Source organism: Ceratotherium simum, chromosome 34 (assembly GCF_057802395.1).
Source record: "Ceratotherium simum simum isolate JZ-2026a chromosome 34, ASM5780239v1, whole genome shotgun sequence".
Taxonomy (NCBI): domain Eukaryota; kingdom Metazoa; phylum Chordata; class Mammalia; order Perissodactyla; family Rhinocerotidae; genus Ceratotherium; species Ceratotherium simum.
This window is the reverse complement of record NC_141933.1, coordinates 6,461,805-6,476,887: the sequence shown is the minus strand read 5'-3', so window position 1 is coordinate 6,476,887 and position 15,083 is coordinate 6,461,805. Positions and strand designations below refer to the sequence as shown.

Here is a 15,083-nt window from a genome sequence, read left to right as displayed (position 1 = left end):
CAAAAACACAAATGTGTTTTGCAACCCGCTGGAATGGGATAGTCAAAAGCCAGAGAGGCCGAGGAAAACCTTAAGTTCTTACTGAATCAGCCTCAGGCAACACGGCAGGGAGAGCTCTGCCCTGAGTGAAGACTCCCAACTGGCCACAAGCCCAAGGGACAACAAATAGTGACAAGTGACAATTCTGGTGACAGAAGGTGCAAACACCTCTCAAGAGATTAATTTAAGTAGGAAAGACGGAGAGGTTTGGGTTGGTCTTTTCTGCCCTGTGCACAGTGACACCGAGATGTCGCATTCTAACACCCTGTGAACAGCAGGAAGAACCCGAGCCCAGGAACTGGAACAGCTGCTTTCAAAGCTCAGCTCTCTCTCACCGGTGGAGCTGGGTGAGTCACTGAACCCTCTGAACCTCTGGTCCATCATCCATAAACAACTAAACCACCACCTTAACCTGTCCCAGTGAGAATGTCCAATAAATAATAAAATGATACAGTGCTATACACATATAAGGAATATTATCAAAACCAAAGGCAATAGAACATCAGCAGTTGGCTCTATGGTATCCTGGAGTAAGCTAGCTGAGATGAGACCCCAAAATTTGTTGAAACTTTGATGGCTGATGGGTAGGGGAGAGGCTGCCATTATTAGGTTATGGCAGTTCTATTTTTTTTTTTTTTTATGAGGAAGACTAGCCCTGAGCTAACATCCGTTGCCAATGCTCCTCTTGTTGCTGAGGAAGATTGGCCCTGGGCTAACATCTGTGCCCATCTTCCTCTACTTTATATGTGGGATGCCTACCACAGCATGGCTTGATAAGCGGTGCGTGGGTTCGTGCCCAGAATCCGAATCTGTGAACCCCCGGCCACCAAAGCGGAGCATACCAACTTAACCACTAAGCCACTGGGCCAGCCCTATTTCTCTTGAGGTGAATGTTGAATTCACCTTTGGGGACAAAACTTGTCTTTCTGTATTATAATTCCATTCTGCTATCCCCGAGCATTCAGTAAAATTTTGTAAAATGTTAGTAATATTTTTAAAAGGTGTACTTTGAGAAGTTATGAGACAGGTCTATTTGCATGTTTACGGCAAAACAGTATGAAGAGAGAGGCAACAGCCCTGGGGCTGGGAGAAATTGGTGACATGCAGAAGAGAGGAGTGGACAGACAGCTGGCCAAGGAAATAAGCAACCCAGGTAGATTTCATTCATTTAACAAATGTTTTTGTTTGAGCCACTACTATGTCCCAGGCTTGATGGAATACATAATAAGCCTTCTTTAGGTATTTCTAGAAATACTTGGGGAGGGGAACTTGGTAAAAGACCGAGTTCCTGCAGGTCAAGTATGAAAGCAGTGTCAGTAATTGTTATTTAGGGACAAAACTGACATATCCATGAAGATGGAAGACATCAGAGCCATCTAAGACTCAAAAGTCAAATACTGTTGAAGGTTTTGCCTCATATGGCATCTATGCTCATCCCACCGCCTTCTGGACTCCATGGTTTCCAAGGAGAAATGGGCTCTTAATGTTATCAAAGACTACTTGTACATGATGAGTTGCTTATCTCTTGCTGCTTTCAAGATTCTTTCTTTGATTATAGTATGTCTAGGTGTGGATCTCTTTGAGTTTATCCTACTTGGAGTTTATCCTACTTGGAGTTCACGAGCTTCTTGAGTCTGTAAATTATTGTCTTTCATCAAATTTGGGACGTTTTTGGCCATTATTTCTTCAAATATTCATTCTGCTCCCTTCTCTCTATCCTTTCCTTCTAGGACTCCCATTATGTGTATGTTGATAGGCTTGATGGTGTTCTACAAGTATCTGAGGCTCTGCTCATTTTCCTTCATTCTTTTTTCTCTCTGTTCCTCAGACTGGATAATCTCAATTGACCTATCTTCAAGCTTGTTTATTCTTTCTTCTGCCTGCTCAACTCTGCTGCTGAGCCCCTCTAGTGACTTTCTCATTTCAGTTATTGTACTTTTCGACTCCAGAATTTCTTTTTGGTTATTTTTGTAATTTCTATCACTTATTGATCATCTCAATTTGGTGAGGCACTATTCTCATACTTTCTTTTAGTTCTTTAGACATATTTTAAAAGAGCTGCTTTAAAGTCTTTGTCTATGAAGTCTGGAGTCTGAGCTTCCTCAGGGACAGTTTCTATTGATTGCTTCTTTTCCTGTGTATGTGCCATTCTTCGTTTCTTTGCATGCCTCATAATATTTTTTGTGCGTGTGAGGAAGATCGGCCCTGAGCTAACATCTGCCAATCCTCCTCTTTTTGCTGAGGAAGATTGGCCCTGGGCTAACATCCATGCCCATCTTCCTCCACTTTATATGGGATGCCGCCACAGCATGGCTTGACAAGCAGTGCCTCGCTGCGCGCCCGGGATCCGAACCGGCGAACCCCAGGCCGCCAAAGCGGAGCGCACGCATTTAACCACTTGCGCCACCAGGCTGGCCCCCCATATTTTCTTGAAAACAAATTCAGGCATTTTTCTTGAATAAATATTCCTTGGATTGCTGCAAGCCTTTGGTTAATTTCCAGAGTTCTTAAAAAGTTGATTATGTCAGTTAATGCCAGTTTTCTCATTTCTTTTATCGAGGAATATCTTACTCCCTCATGCCCCAAGAATGTATATCTCATATGGCATTTATAAAAAGGTTTTCATCCCTTCAAAGAATTTTTTGGAGAAGAGGAGTAAAACAGAAGAACTCTGATAGTTAAATACCTTGTACCTGATCTTAAGCCCCAAGTAGTGTTATAAATTGCATCCTTTACTTTTTTTTAAAAAACCTATTTAAAATTAAGACACAGCAAAAAAAAAATTTTTTTAACACACAATTTTATAATTCCAACACGCAGAAAAAAACTTTTGGTATAGCATTCCAAAATAACCAAAAATGAGATGTTACACGTCTTGTTTTATAATGTACCTTTCTTGTGTAAAAGCATCATGGCTCTTGTTCTGTGGTAATAAATTTAGAGCGACAGTTTGATTAGGGTACATGGGCTATTTTTAAAGCTTCCTCGTATGACACTGAACAGACTGCATATGTAGCAATCCTTTTCTGATGTACATTTTGGTGGTTTCCCATTTTCTACTATAAAAATGCTGATCTGAACAGCATAGTATTGTTTGTGTGCTTGCCTCATTATACTTTAGGTTACATTTCTAGAATTGAAATTGCCATGTCAATTTTTTTTTTAAGTTTTAGGTTTACTCTTTTCTGTTCCCCTGCCATTTAATGCCCTGCCCTATGGTAGAGCACATTTTCCTCTCTCTTTGAACAGAAATTGTCACTCAGTGATGTCACTGCCATCATTTAATATACTCTTAAATGCTATTAATCACTCAGTGCTCCTTCACCACATGAAGGGGGAACTCAGAGCCACAAGTAAGGAGAGACTGTATTTAAAACTGCAGATCAGGAATCCAAGGCAGTCACCCTCTCAAATTTCCTTTTCTTGGAACTCCACAGATCTTCACTCTTACCCACATGGGGCCACATAAGCATCAGACATCAAGGGAGAGGTCAGATTGCATTAATAATTTTCAGCCAGTCCCACGCACCACCCACAAGCTTCCCTAGGCTATACCCAGTGATCAGGACAGGAATGCAAGTCCACATCTGTTTATCATCTAAAATCCAAATCTCCAACAAGAATCTGAAGGCAATGGCCCTTCCGAAGAGATCAGTAGCTCTCTACTGGGAGGTTAGAGAGAGGCCAGGGTGCTCACCATTTCCAGGTGGGTGAGCCAAAGAACAGGAAAAGGAAGGCACGTGTTCCAGGTGCCAGAATTTCTTGGTAACCAAGCCTGATCAGAAAGCAAGAACTCTTAAGCACCAGACACCCTTTCTCTTCATTTGAAAAGATGTAACATATAGGGGAAATGCCAGAAGACTGGGACTCAAATTCGAACACTGCTGGGTCACTGGCATGATTTTAGAACCAGTCCATGGTCAGACAAAGCCTTGGGAAATACGCAGAATCCAAATTCTACCTATTTTGTATTTTAATTCCACCTATTTTGTGGCCATAGTGCATAAGAAATGAAGGCTTAAATAGATTAATTGGGTCTGGTATAGCAGCCTGGGTGAAGAAGTGCAGAGTTCCATGAGAAGAGAAGGATTAGGCAATGGGATGCTTCAATCTAGGGCACATGGGCTGTGAGACCATCCCCATTTGGGGGCAAAATGGCACTGAATCAGGGGTCTGCCTAGCAGTTGGATTCAAAGGCCAAGACCTAGTTTCACCTTGGCGAGGAATCGCTTGAATTATAAAGAAATGTCATTGGGCCGGCCCTGTGGCTTGGTGGTTAAGTGCGCGCGCTGCAATGCTGGTGGCCCGGGTTCAGATCCCGGGTGCGCATCGAGGCACCACTTCTCCGTCCATCCTGAGGCCGAGTCCCACATACAGCAACTAGAAGGATGTGCAGCTATGACATACAACTATCTACTGGGGCTTTGGGGGGAAAAAATAAAATCTTTAAAAATAAAAAAAATAAAATAAAAATAAAAAAATAAAGAAATGTCATCTAGTTGAGAAAGAAACTCCAAAAGTTGCTTAGGAAAGTAGTTTACTATAGTTTGAGATCATATCATTATTTTCCTTATTAGGTAAGCTTCTTGAATTCCAGGAAGATACAGCATTAAGAATAAATATGCCTGAGAAAATAAAAACCATAGCATTTATAATTTTGTGTTAAGAAATCTCTATCTGTTACTTTCTATACTTTAACGTTCAAGGGAATTTGGTCTGTTCAGAGTAACAAGTTAGTCTCAAGATTCCAATTAAAATATGTAACTGAGTAATTGGTTTAGACTTGTGATTTTAAGTAGGAATTTTACTAAGTTTAAAATCAGTATTGGCATGGGGCCGGCCCAGTGGCGTAGCGGTTAAGTGCACGTGCTCCGCTCCTGCGGTCCCGGGGTTCGGATCCCGGGCGCGCACCAACGCACCGCTTGTCAGGCCATTCTGTGGCAGCATCCCATGTAAAGTGGAGGAAGATGGGCACGGATGTTAGCCCAGGGCCAATGTTCCTCAGCAAAAGAGAGGAGGATTGGTGACGGATGTTAGCTCAAGGCTGATCTTCCTCACAAAAAAATAAATAAATAAAATCGGTATTGGCAGATGACAAACAAGCACATGAAAAGATGCTCAACATCATTAGTCACCAGGGAAATTCGAACTGAAACCACAAGATCCCACTACACAGCTTTTAGAACGGCTAAAATTAAAAAGACTAGTCACATCCAGTGTTGCTGAGGATGTGGAGGGACTGGAACTCACATACACTGCTGGTGGGAACGTAAAATGCAACAACCACTTTGGAAGAGAGTTGGGGAGTTTAAGTTAAACAGAAACCTGCCATACGATCCAGCCACTCCACTCCTACACATCTGCCCAAGAGAAAAGGAAATATGTATCCATACAAAGACTTGTACACAAACATTCACAGCAGCTTTATTTAGAATTGCCAAAAACTGGAAAAAACGGAAACAACCAACAACAGGTGAACAGAAACAAATCGTGGGATAGCCACATAATGGAATACTACTCAGCAATAAAAAGGAAAGACTATTGATACATACAACAACATGAACAAATCTCAAAATAATTACGCTGAGTGAAAGAAGCCAAACAAAAAAGGATACAGACTATGTGATTCCCCTTATGTAAAATTCCAGAAAATGCAAACTAATCTACAGTAACAGAAAGCAGTTCAGTGGTTACTTGGGGTTGGGGGAGGCAGAGAGGAGTGGAAGGGAGGGACTACAAAAGGCCATGAGGACACTTTTGGAAGTCATGGATATGCTCACTCTCTTAATTGTGATTATGGTTTCACAAGTATATACATATGTCAAATTTTATACATTGTACACTTTAAATATATGCAATTTATTATTTTTTTATTTTTGTGAGGGAGAACAGCCCTGAGCTAACATCCGTGCTAATCCTCCTCTTTTTTTTGCTGAGGAAGACCGGCTCTGAGCTAACATCTATTGCCAATCCTCCTCCTTTTTTCCTTCCCCAAAGCCCCAGTAGATAGTTGTATGTCATAGTTGCACATCCTTCTAGTTGCTGTATGTGGGACGCGGCCTCAGGACGGCTGGAGAAGCGGTGCGTCAGTGCGCGCCTGGGATCCGAACCCAGGCCGCCAGTAGCGGAGCACGCGCACTTAACCGCTAAGCCACTGGGCCGGCCCAAATATATGCCATTTATTATGCCAAAAATACCTCAATAAAGCTGTTAAAAAAAATTAAACATAGGGTGCCGGCCCCATGGCGTAGCGGTTAAGTGCGCGCACGCTCTGCTGCTGGTGGCCCGGGTTCAGATCCTGGGCACGCACCGATGCACCACCTGTCAGGCCATGCTGTGGCGGCGTCCCACATAAAGTGGAGGAAGATGGGCACAGATGTTAGCCTAGGGCCAATCGTCCCCAACAAAAAGAGGAGGATTGGCATGGATGTTAGCTCAGGGCTGATCTTCCTCACACACACAAAAAATAATAAAATAAAATAAAACATAAAACAGTATTGGAATGTTTAAGAAAATTTAAGAGTTAGCTTAATTTATTAGATTTACAGGAATTATTTAAGTATTAGGGACGTTTTTTAATCAGACAATTGGAAGTATTAAAATAATTAAAGGAAGTTGAGGGCCGGCCCCGTGGCTTAGCGGTTAAGTGCGCACGCTCCACTGCTGATGGCCCGGGGTTCAGATCCCAGGCGCGCACAGAGGAACTGCTTCTCTGGCCATGCTGAGGCCGCGTCCCACATACAGCAACTAGAAGGATGTGCAGCTATGACAGACAACTATCTACTGGGGCTTTGGGGGAAAAGAAAGAAATAAAAAGAAAAAAACTAAAAAAAAAAAAGGAAGTTTAATATAATTTACATATTCAATTTAAAATTTTCAAATGAGTTAAGTTTGCAAATAGGATCAAGTATTAATCAAAAGGCCCCTTTCAAATTGATTGTTAAAATTTTCTAGAATTATAAGTAGAACAGAAAGATTTGTAGGCTGCACTTATGCACTTAAAAGCTAAACTTAAAAGACTAGCCCTTAAAGGAAGAACTAGATTTTTGAGTTGGTAACTTTAACAAATTGAAAATCAATTTTTTTTCCCCAACCAAAGTAACTCTGAACAATCTTGGCATTACACAAAAACCCAGGGGTAGGGGTGGGGTGTGGCATCAAAAATCACTCAGACATGCCACTCACTCTTCACCTGAAACTCACCAAGTCACTTAGTCTCTCTGAACCTCAGTTTCCTCATCCACAGGAGAGGAATGTTTTCCAGAATAAATAAAACATTTATTATTAGTGAGGTAACATTAATAAATTTCATATTGCTAGATAGCACATTAGTTAGTAAAAGCACTTGGAGGGGGCCAGCCCAGTGGTGCAAGCGGTTAAGTGTGCGCGCTCCACTGCAGCGGCCCGGGGTTCGCCAGTTCAGATCCTGGGTGCACACCAACGCACCACTTGGCAAGCCATGCTGTGGCGGTGTCCCGTTAAAGTGGAGGAAGATGGGCATGGATGTTAGCCCAGGGCCAGTGTTCCTCAGCAAAAAAAAAAAAAAGAGGAGGAATGGCAGATGTTAGCACAGGGCTGGTCTCCTCCTCACAAAAAAAAAAAAAAAAAGCACTTGGAGAAGCACACAGTGATGCACAAGTATAAGAGATGAGCAGTATCACTCCGTAGTAACTGCAGCCTCTCCCAGACCCTGGGCTGACCGGTGGCAGATGTGCGAAAGGTGACACGTATCCTCAGAGACTAAGCATGACTCAGCAGAGCCGGATCATGGAATTTTCCTCCGACGACCCAGCCAGGGAAGGATGTGGCTCAGGAGAGGAGCAGCCACATGTGGAGTTTGGCTCCATTCCACACACAGCTGGTGGAAATGTACTTAGAGCAGCCTTGGATAGCGCAGCCCCACCCCTTCTCCAGCCTGTAGGCAAATCAGGATGAGGAGGTAAAAGCAGCAATGAGGGGCTGCTGGGATGACCTGGGTTATGCCTCTGACACAGCACTTACAAAAAAAAAAAAAGCCCACATCCACCCCCCTCCAGGATCACCAAGGAGACAGCAGAGGAGGAGGGCAGGGTGGCAACCTTCCACGGCAGAGTCTTGGTTACGGTAACTAATGGGGACTCAGCAGGGACTTAGGGACTGAAGAGGCAAATAAGCTTTAACAAATTAGATGACCTGGGAGAAGCCAGCCCTTCTTGGCGACTAATTTTCCCTTCCTACTGATGGATTTTCCCTTCCTACCCATAGATTTTGGGGAAGACATGCAATAAAAGATGACACACACACAAAAAGAAGGGAGATGAGACTCTTAGATTCAGCGAATCTGCCTTCTCTGGGCCCCAATTTCTCAGCTCCATAAGAGAGGTAGTTTGGGGGCCTTCACCCAACTCCCCCACTTCTCCTTCAAATAAGAGCAACAACATTCAACTCTATCAACCAAGAATAGGAGGACGACAGCAAGCAGAGAACAGGGCAGTGGAAACTGTGTGGAGGGTGGAGTCCAGGAAAGGTCCGAGCCGTTTCCACCCCATACTCATCTGCCTTCACTCTGCCAGCGTTTCTAAGCAAACTCGATCATAGAGTGGTTAACTGGCCACTACTGGCCCAAGACCTGGAACAAAAGAGGACAGCAGAAAAATCTCAGAAAGGACAACTCCTGGGTCATGAAGGGTCACCTGAGAAAAATCCCTACACACTGGGTAGAAACCCAAGAAAAATCCCTATACGGAGGAATCCCCACTCTGAGCACTGAATACAAGCTCTGGGGTTAAGCTGTCCCTGAGCCACAAAGTCCCCAGGGCACCTGGCTGTGAAAAGGCACTAGCAGCTGGCCTGCCTTTGGATGAAGGGAAGAGTATTATCAGCGTCTGAAACGCGGGGGGAATGCCAGCCAGAGAGCGAGGATCATGCCTGGCTAGGATGCTCGTGCACCAACAGCGGGAGACAGGACTGGACCAGCAGGCGGACCCGGCCCTGAGGGCTTTGGAATTCAGGCTGAGGAGATGCACCCGCATCAATGCAATGAGAGGCAAGTGTATGAGGGGAAACCTTAAAACGCAGTACAGGGCAGTGCTGCCCGAGCACGTGTGCAAGGAAGAAGGGACAATTCCACCTTCACGCCTTTGTCATTGTGACTCCTAAAGGCTGAGCGTCATTCTCTGGAAACACGTGTCAAGTGTTTTTACAGCCAGCTGACAGAGCCACCTCCCGTGCCAGCTGCACCTTTCCCTGAGTCCCTCACCGCCCAGCACCTGCTTTCCACGTGGACTCAAGGGGTCTTCCCAGAGGCTGCCCGGCCCTAGAGGTGCTTCCTGTGGTTTTGAGGAGCCTCACCACCCTCCCCCTGACCAGCTTGCCACGCCGCACCCTTCCAGAAGCAAGGCCTCCTGCTTGAGGCTGCCCAGCTGCCAACTGGGGCCAGCAGGGAGCCAGGTGTCACTTTCCTGTGAAAACCAAGAAAACCAAGAGACACCGGGAACAGACAAGGACTGCTTATATTTTCCAAAAATCAGAGCTTGGCCTCTTTTATTTCTAGAGCATGATAACCGACCTGCAAAGACTGTTAACACCTACAGCTCCTCCTGAGGACGACCCGCACGCATCCCCCAGACTGGATTCCGGCACAGGACTTACCCTCAGTGTCTGTCAGGCCTCTCGGAAGTCAGGTGCTGTCTAAAGTAAAAGAAAAAAGAAGCGTTATCCTCGTTTCTCCAGGCACTCCCCAGAGAATCTGGGGGTGGCAAGAACACAGATTTAGAACCCAGATAAGAACTGCTCCTTTGCTTCCATCCCCGGAATCTGGGGCAGGGTTGGGGGGCATCAGGATAGCACAGGGCTGACGGTGCCCCAGCTCTGTTGTCCAACTGCCTGGGCCCCACCCTTGCTGCTCTGCCACCCGCTCCTGTGACCGCTCAAAGCCTGTGTCCTCATCTGTAAATGGGAGCAACACCACCACCCATCTCCTAAGGTTCCCCATGAGGCAACACACACAAAGCACCAGCACTGCGCCTAGTACAGAGGACATACTCAGACGTTAGCCGACGTGCTTAGTAAGAAGCATTTAAGTAAAATCCTTTTCTGGCACCTGCTGCACAAGAAGAAAGTTCTAGAAACTTTGACTGTATTATCTGAAGTGTTTTCTCTTCCTGCCCATTTCCATCCAGCCCCAGGCCCACTTTCTCCGCAGAGCTGTCTCCAATCCTTCAGGCGCTACCTTCCCTCAATTCTCTGAGCCTGGTTCCTATCTCACTATGCTAATTGACACTAATTAAGCACTGCCTTCTGTGAGCTGAGAGCTGACGTGTCTCCTACTTCCCTGATTATTTCCTCAGATCCTTTCCTGCAGAGACCCAACCCCCAACACACACACACACACACACACACACACACACACACACGCACGTAAGCGCACACCCCATGATTAGACCCACGGGAGCCCACAATTGGCAGTGCACAATCACTTTTTGGAGTTTACAGATCACTTGTTTTTGAAAGGCCACACCTGTCAGTCAGCTCTAGCGAGTGGTCAATAAAGAGCAAAATGGAGACATAGGCCAGCAAGCCATCAAATGAACTGAATCTATGTTCTGAGAAAACCAGATGCCTTGGTAGATTACGACAAGGCTGAAAATGAATGTTTGGAACATTCAATTCAATAAAATATTTACTGAGCACATACCTTGCATAAGGCACCATGCCAGACGGCACAGGCTCTGCTCCCACAGTGACAAAAAGCAAGTTGTTGGGGGCTAGCTAAAAGAGGGTAAAAACGGATGCTATGTGAGAGGGACCCACACGGGGACGCTAAGCTGGACAGCCTGGGGTGGACCTGTAACCAAGGATCGAACAGTACCTCTGTGGTCGGGCTGTGATAATCAGTAAGATGTTACAGGTAAAGAACTTAGCAAAGTCCCTGCTACCATATAGTAAGAGCTCAATAAAGGTTGACTTTTATTATTAATAACAATCAATCACTATTTATCATTACTAATACTAAAAGAGAGAACCCACGTCCAACTGAATAGATTTGGCAAGACTTAATGTAGGAAAGCTTGAGTCTTAAAGAATAATTTAATTTTGACAGGACAAGATGAGGAGAGGCCCTGCAGAGAACAAGGTCACCGGGAACGAGAGAGGAGGAGGGACACTAAGAAACCAGTGTGGGGGCAACAGTGAATCGTCTCCTACGAGGGCTGAGGTCCAGAGGGTACCTGCAGGGTCAAATGGAAGAAAGAGCCCAAGAGGTGGAATCGTATCTTTTCATTCAGTAGGCAAGAGGAAAGGGTTTCTTCCTTCCCTCATTTTCCCATCTTCCACCAGCAGGCCCTACTCCTTCAGCAGTGTGGCAGAGGATCCACAGCTGAGACTAGAAGCAGCTAAGAAAAGAGGTGAAGGGATGGCCAGTGAGGCCCAGGTGAGGTTTCAGAGTGAGCGGGCAAATGCCCCACTTCTGCGAAGAAGTCTCCAGATGAGAAACTAGCCCCCAGACAGGGACACTTTCTGGACCTGGGAAGCAGGGGCCCGCTCAGAAGAGGGTAAGATGCTATTGGGAGGCAGCCAAAGAGAAGGCCCACAGCAATCCTCAAGGAAAACGTTTACCTGAGGAAGGCACCCAGGGCATGTGGAAGGGTGCTAGAGAGAGAGCTGGACAGTCTGGGGCCTGCCCAGGGCTCCCCCAGACTCACTGACATACAATCATCATCCCTGCAGCCCCCAAATGTGACTCCTTTCCTGGTTCCCCAACTTCCACCTTTCCCTCCTCACTGATTTCCAGTTTGAACCATTTTCTTGTTTGTTTTTGTTTTGGGTGTGTGTGTGTGTGAGATTAGCCCTGAGCTAACATCTGTTGCCAATCTTCCTCTTTTTGCTGAGGAAGATTGGCCCTGGGCTAACATCCATGACCGTCTTCCTCTATTTGTTTACACGGGACACCGCCACAGCGTGGCTTGACAAGCGGTGCGTTGGTGCGCGCCCGGGATCCGAACCTGTGAACCCTGGGCCACTGCAGCGGAGCGCACGCGCTTAACTGCTACCCCACTGGGCCAGCTCCAGTATGAGCCATTTTCTACTAATTCATCCAAAACATGTGTCAAGCGCCTACTTGTTCCAGCACTGCGTTAGGGACTCTGAGGACACAGGGAAGAGGGACCCAGAGAACTGCAACTTGGAGAGAGACCTGGGTCTGCAGTCCAGCCCTGCCATGGTCCTAGGGCCTCCGAGAGCTGTTTTGGGAGGACAGGCACCTAGCACAGCACCTAGGGTACTGGGGTACTGGAAAGGAGAAAGCAAGGAGCAGCACAGAAAAAGGGCAAGTTGCCTGTACCGGCACATTAAAGGCAGGAGGGATCCACAGGGCTACAGCCGCCAAGGCAAACCTTCCTGAGGGGTGATCCTGGAGGTGACAACTGGCACAGAGCGGCATCAGTCAAGCTGGAGCAAGCTCCAGTAGAGAGAGAGAAGGAGATAAGGCGCAGAGGGAACTTCGGGGTAAACTGTGGATGGCAGCCTAATTCAGTTCAACAAACAGATATTGAGCAACTATAGTGAACAAAGTCCCTTCCGGCAGAGTAGGGTAGCCACAAGAAACACAGGACGCCTGCTCTCAAATTGCTTACGAGAATGCAAACAGATACAACCTGTGGCTCAGACCTCCTGCTGCGCCCTCAGAGCCCAAACCAGCACGCCGGCAACTGTGGACCCAATCTCACTCTGACCCACCTGAACTTAGCAAGTACCCTCGCCTTCTTTCACCTCCCGAAGAGGCCTCTTGGCGGTGAGCCACCCAACTTCTCACACTCAACTGGGAAGCGCTATTTCCCCCACATTCTCCTTCCACCTTCCTCAGCCTTTCTCTTGCAGGTTCTAGTTGCTTACAACTCACCTCTCCTCCACGATAAAACCTTGGCTGCTCAAATCCAATCATTGCTTCTTCACTGCCGGCTCCAGAGGAATCAAAAGAGGCTTATGAGGCAGCTCATCGGCAAAGCCTCCCCCACTCCATCCTCGTCCAGCCCCCCACCAGTCCCTTTCTCCTCTCCCTGGCCTTAGTGTGTGGTTTGCCCTGATTCTCCGGCCTCTACTTAACTTCCTCCTCCACGTCCTCCTGGGGCCTGTGCTTCGCCCATGAAGGCTCTCTACAGACATCTGGGCACTCTGACCTGCTTCATAAGTTCTGTTCCTTTTTCTCTCCCCCAACCAGTCTGTTGCCAGTTCTAGGACAAGGATTAATCTCATCACCCAGGTCTTCTCTGAGTGCCCAGGCGAGGGCTCCGAACATGGTAGATGCGCAAAAAATTCGATTAAGAGTTCAAGAGTTAAGATGAAGACTGGGCAAACAGAACAGCTGTAGCCACGAGTGAACAGAAATGCCGAGCACATCCACCCGCAGCAGAAGTATTTGCATCCCAGGCAGGGGACCAGGGCCAAGGGGAAGCCAGGGCTGCTGGCAGCAGTGGGTAAGGAAGTAACAGGGAAGGCACATGCTGGGGAGACTCTAGCTGTGATTTGGCAAATACCGGCAGCTCTCTGAGCCTCAGTTTTCTCAGCTGCAGAATGGGGATGATGAGCCCTCATCTACTCTCTTCACAAAATGAACAACCAGATGTTTAAGAATGTCAAAGCTGCCAGGGACCTAGGGACCTGGCCTCACCCCAGCATTCGTGAGATGAGGAAAGAGCTCCCCAGAAGCGAAACAACTCACACAAAGTACAAAGCAAGTCACGCTAGGAGGAACCTGCATGGCAGGTCCTCGAAGCCAGGGCTCTGACTCCATGCCCTGGAGGGCACTTCCCGGCCCGCCCGCCGCTCCTCACCACCCCCGGGCTGAGCGCACGTTGTAAACTGCTAACAGCCACAGAAATAACGGGCTGAGCCCAGCCCCGCCTCCCCCTAGCAGAGCAGCCTTGGGCGAAATCACTGCTTCTGGGCGCCTCAAGCGTCCTCACCCGAAACTAAGTGGAACCGAGATACCCCGCAAAGTTACTAGGAGGATGCTACGAGGGGCGGAGCGCGGGCACTTGGGATACAGGAAAACCTCGCCTTACACGCCGCGGTTTTCGCCAGAGCTGAGCAACTTCCAGTATGATGGGGAAAACTCGGGCTCCCGTTTCTGACAGATTGGGGTTCGAACCTTCAGGGACCTGGCGCGAGGTGTCTTAGGGCTCCGGGCGTCAGTTTCTCCATCTGCAAAATGGGCCCGAGAACAGGAATAAGGCCGCCGGCAGGGGCGCGGGGCGGACGAGGCCCGGCCACGCCCGCACGGGAGGGATGCTCCGGGGCCGCGGGCCCGGGGACCCCGGAGCGAGGGGGCGGGCCCGCGCCGGCCGTCTCCGCGGGAGGGGGAGGGGAGGGGCGGCGCACGTCACGTCGCGCCGCACACCGCCCGCCGCCGCCTCGTCCAGCAGTCACTCGTGGAGCCCGCACCGCCTTTGCGCGCGCGACCCTTACATAAGCGTCCCCCGCTGCGGCGCCGGCGCACGCCCACCCGCTCCGACCCGCCGCGGGAAGAGGAAGGTGCGCGGCGCCGCCGGCACTCACCTCCTCGCTGCCGCCGCAAGTCGTCGCCACCGCCTCTACCGCCGCTGCCTCCACTGACAGGGAACAGCTGCGGTCTCCGCGCAACCGAACTTGCTGCAGTCTCGGCCCCGCCTTACGGACTTCTTATTGGCTCAGGCAGCCAAACCCCTCCTGTTATTGGACAGTGTCCTCCGTCACTCACCACTCCCCCGCCCAGGACTCCTCCCTACGCCCCCTGCCCGTCACGTTTAAGCCTTGGCGCCCCACGTCAGCCCCGCCCCTCGCGTCCCCGGCGGGCCCCTGGATTGGAGACGAGGCCGGCAGAGCCCGCCCCTTGCGCACCACCGCCTACTCCTCTGTCTCCAGAGCCCCACGTGGGCCGCACGGCTGCAGCCGCGGCCCCCAATAGGCGGAAGTGGTCGGGCTCCGACACGCTGTGATTGGCTGTCGGCGGGGGTGGGTCCTCCGATTCATTCAGGCGAGCAGCACGTGTCTCTCAAAGCCGCAAGCATAACAGATAGCACCGGGCCTCA

The 15,083-nt window shown here is 48.5% G+C and overlaps 1 protein-coding gene across 6 annotated transcripts in view; it reads right to left on the bottom strand.

Annotated features, from left to right (window-relative positions):
- PC (pyruvate carboxylase) overlaps positions 1 to 14,657 on the bottom strand; it is a 102,872-nt gene extending 88,215 nt beyond the window's left edge. For 2 of the 6 annotated variants that reach the window (XM_087422574.1, XM_087422579.1), the window contains exons 1-2: positions 14,572 to 14,657; positions 9,670 to 9,708 (exon numbers count right to left, since the gene is read on the bottom strand). The gene's annotated coding sequence lies outside the window, so the exon portion shown is untranslated. Of the gene's footprint in view, positions 1 to 9,669; positions 9,709 to 14,078; positions 14,218 to 14,571 lie in introns of all 6 variants that reach the window. The other 4 variants (XM_087422577.1, XM_087422571.1, XM_087422578.1 and 1 more) reach the window with 4 other exon arrangements.
- Positions 14,658 to 15,083: the final 426 nt, after the last annotated feature.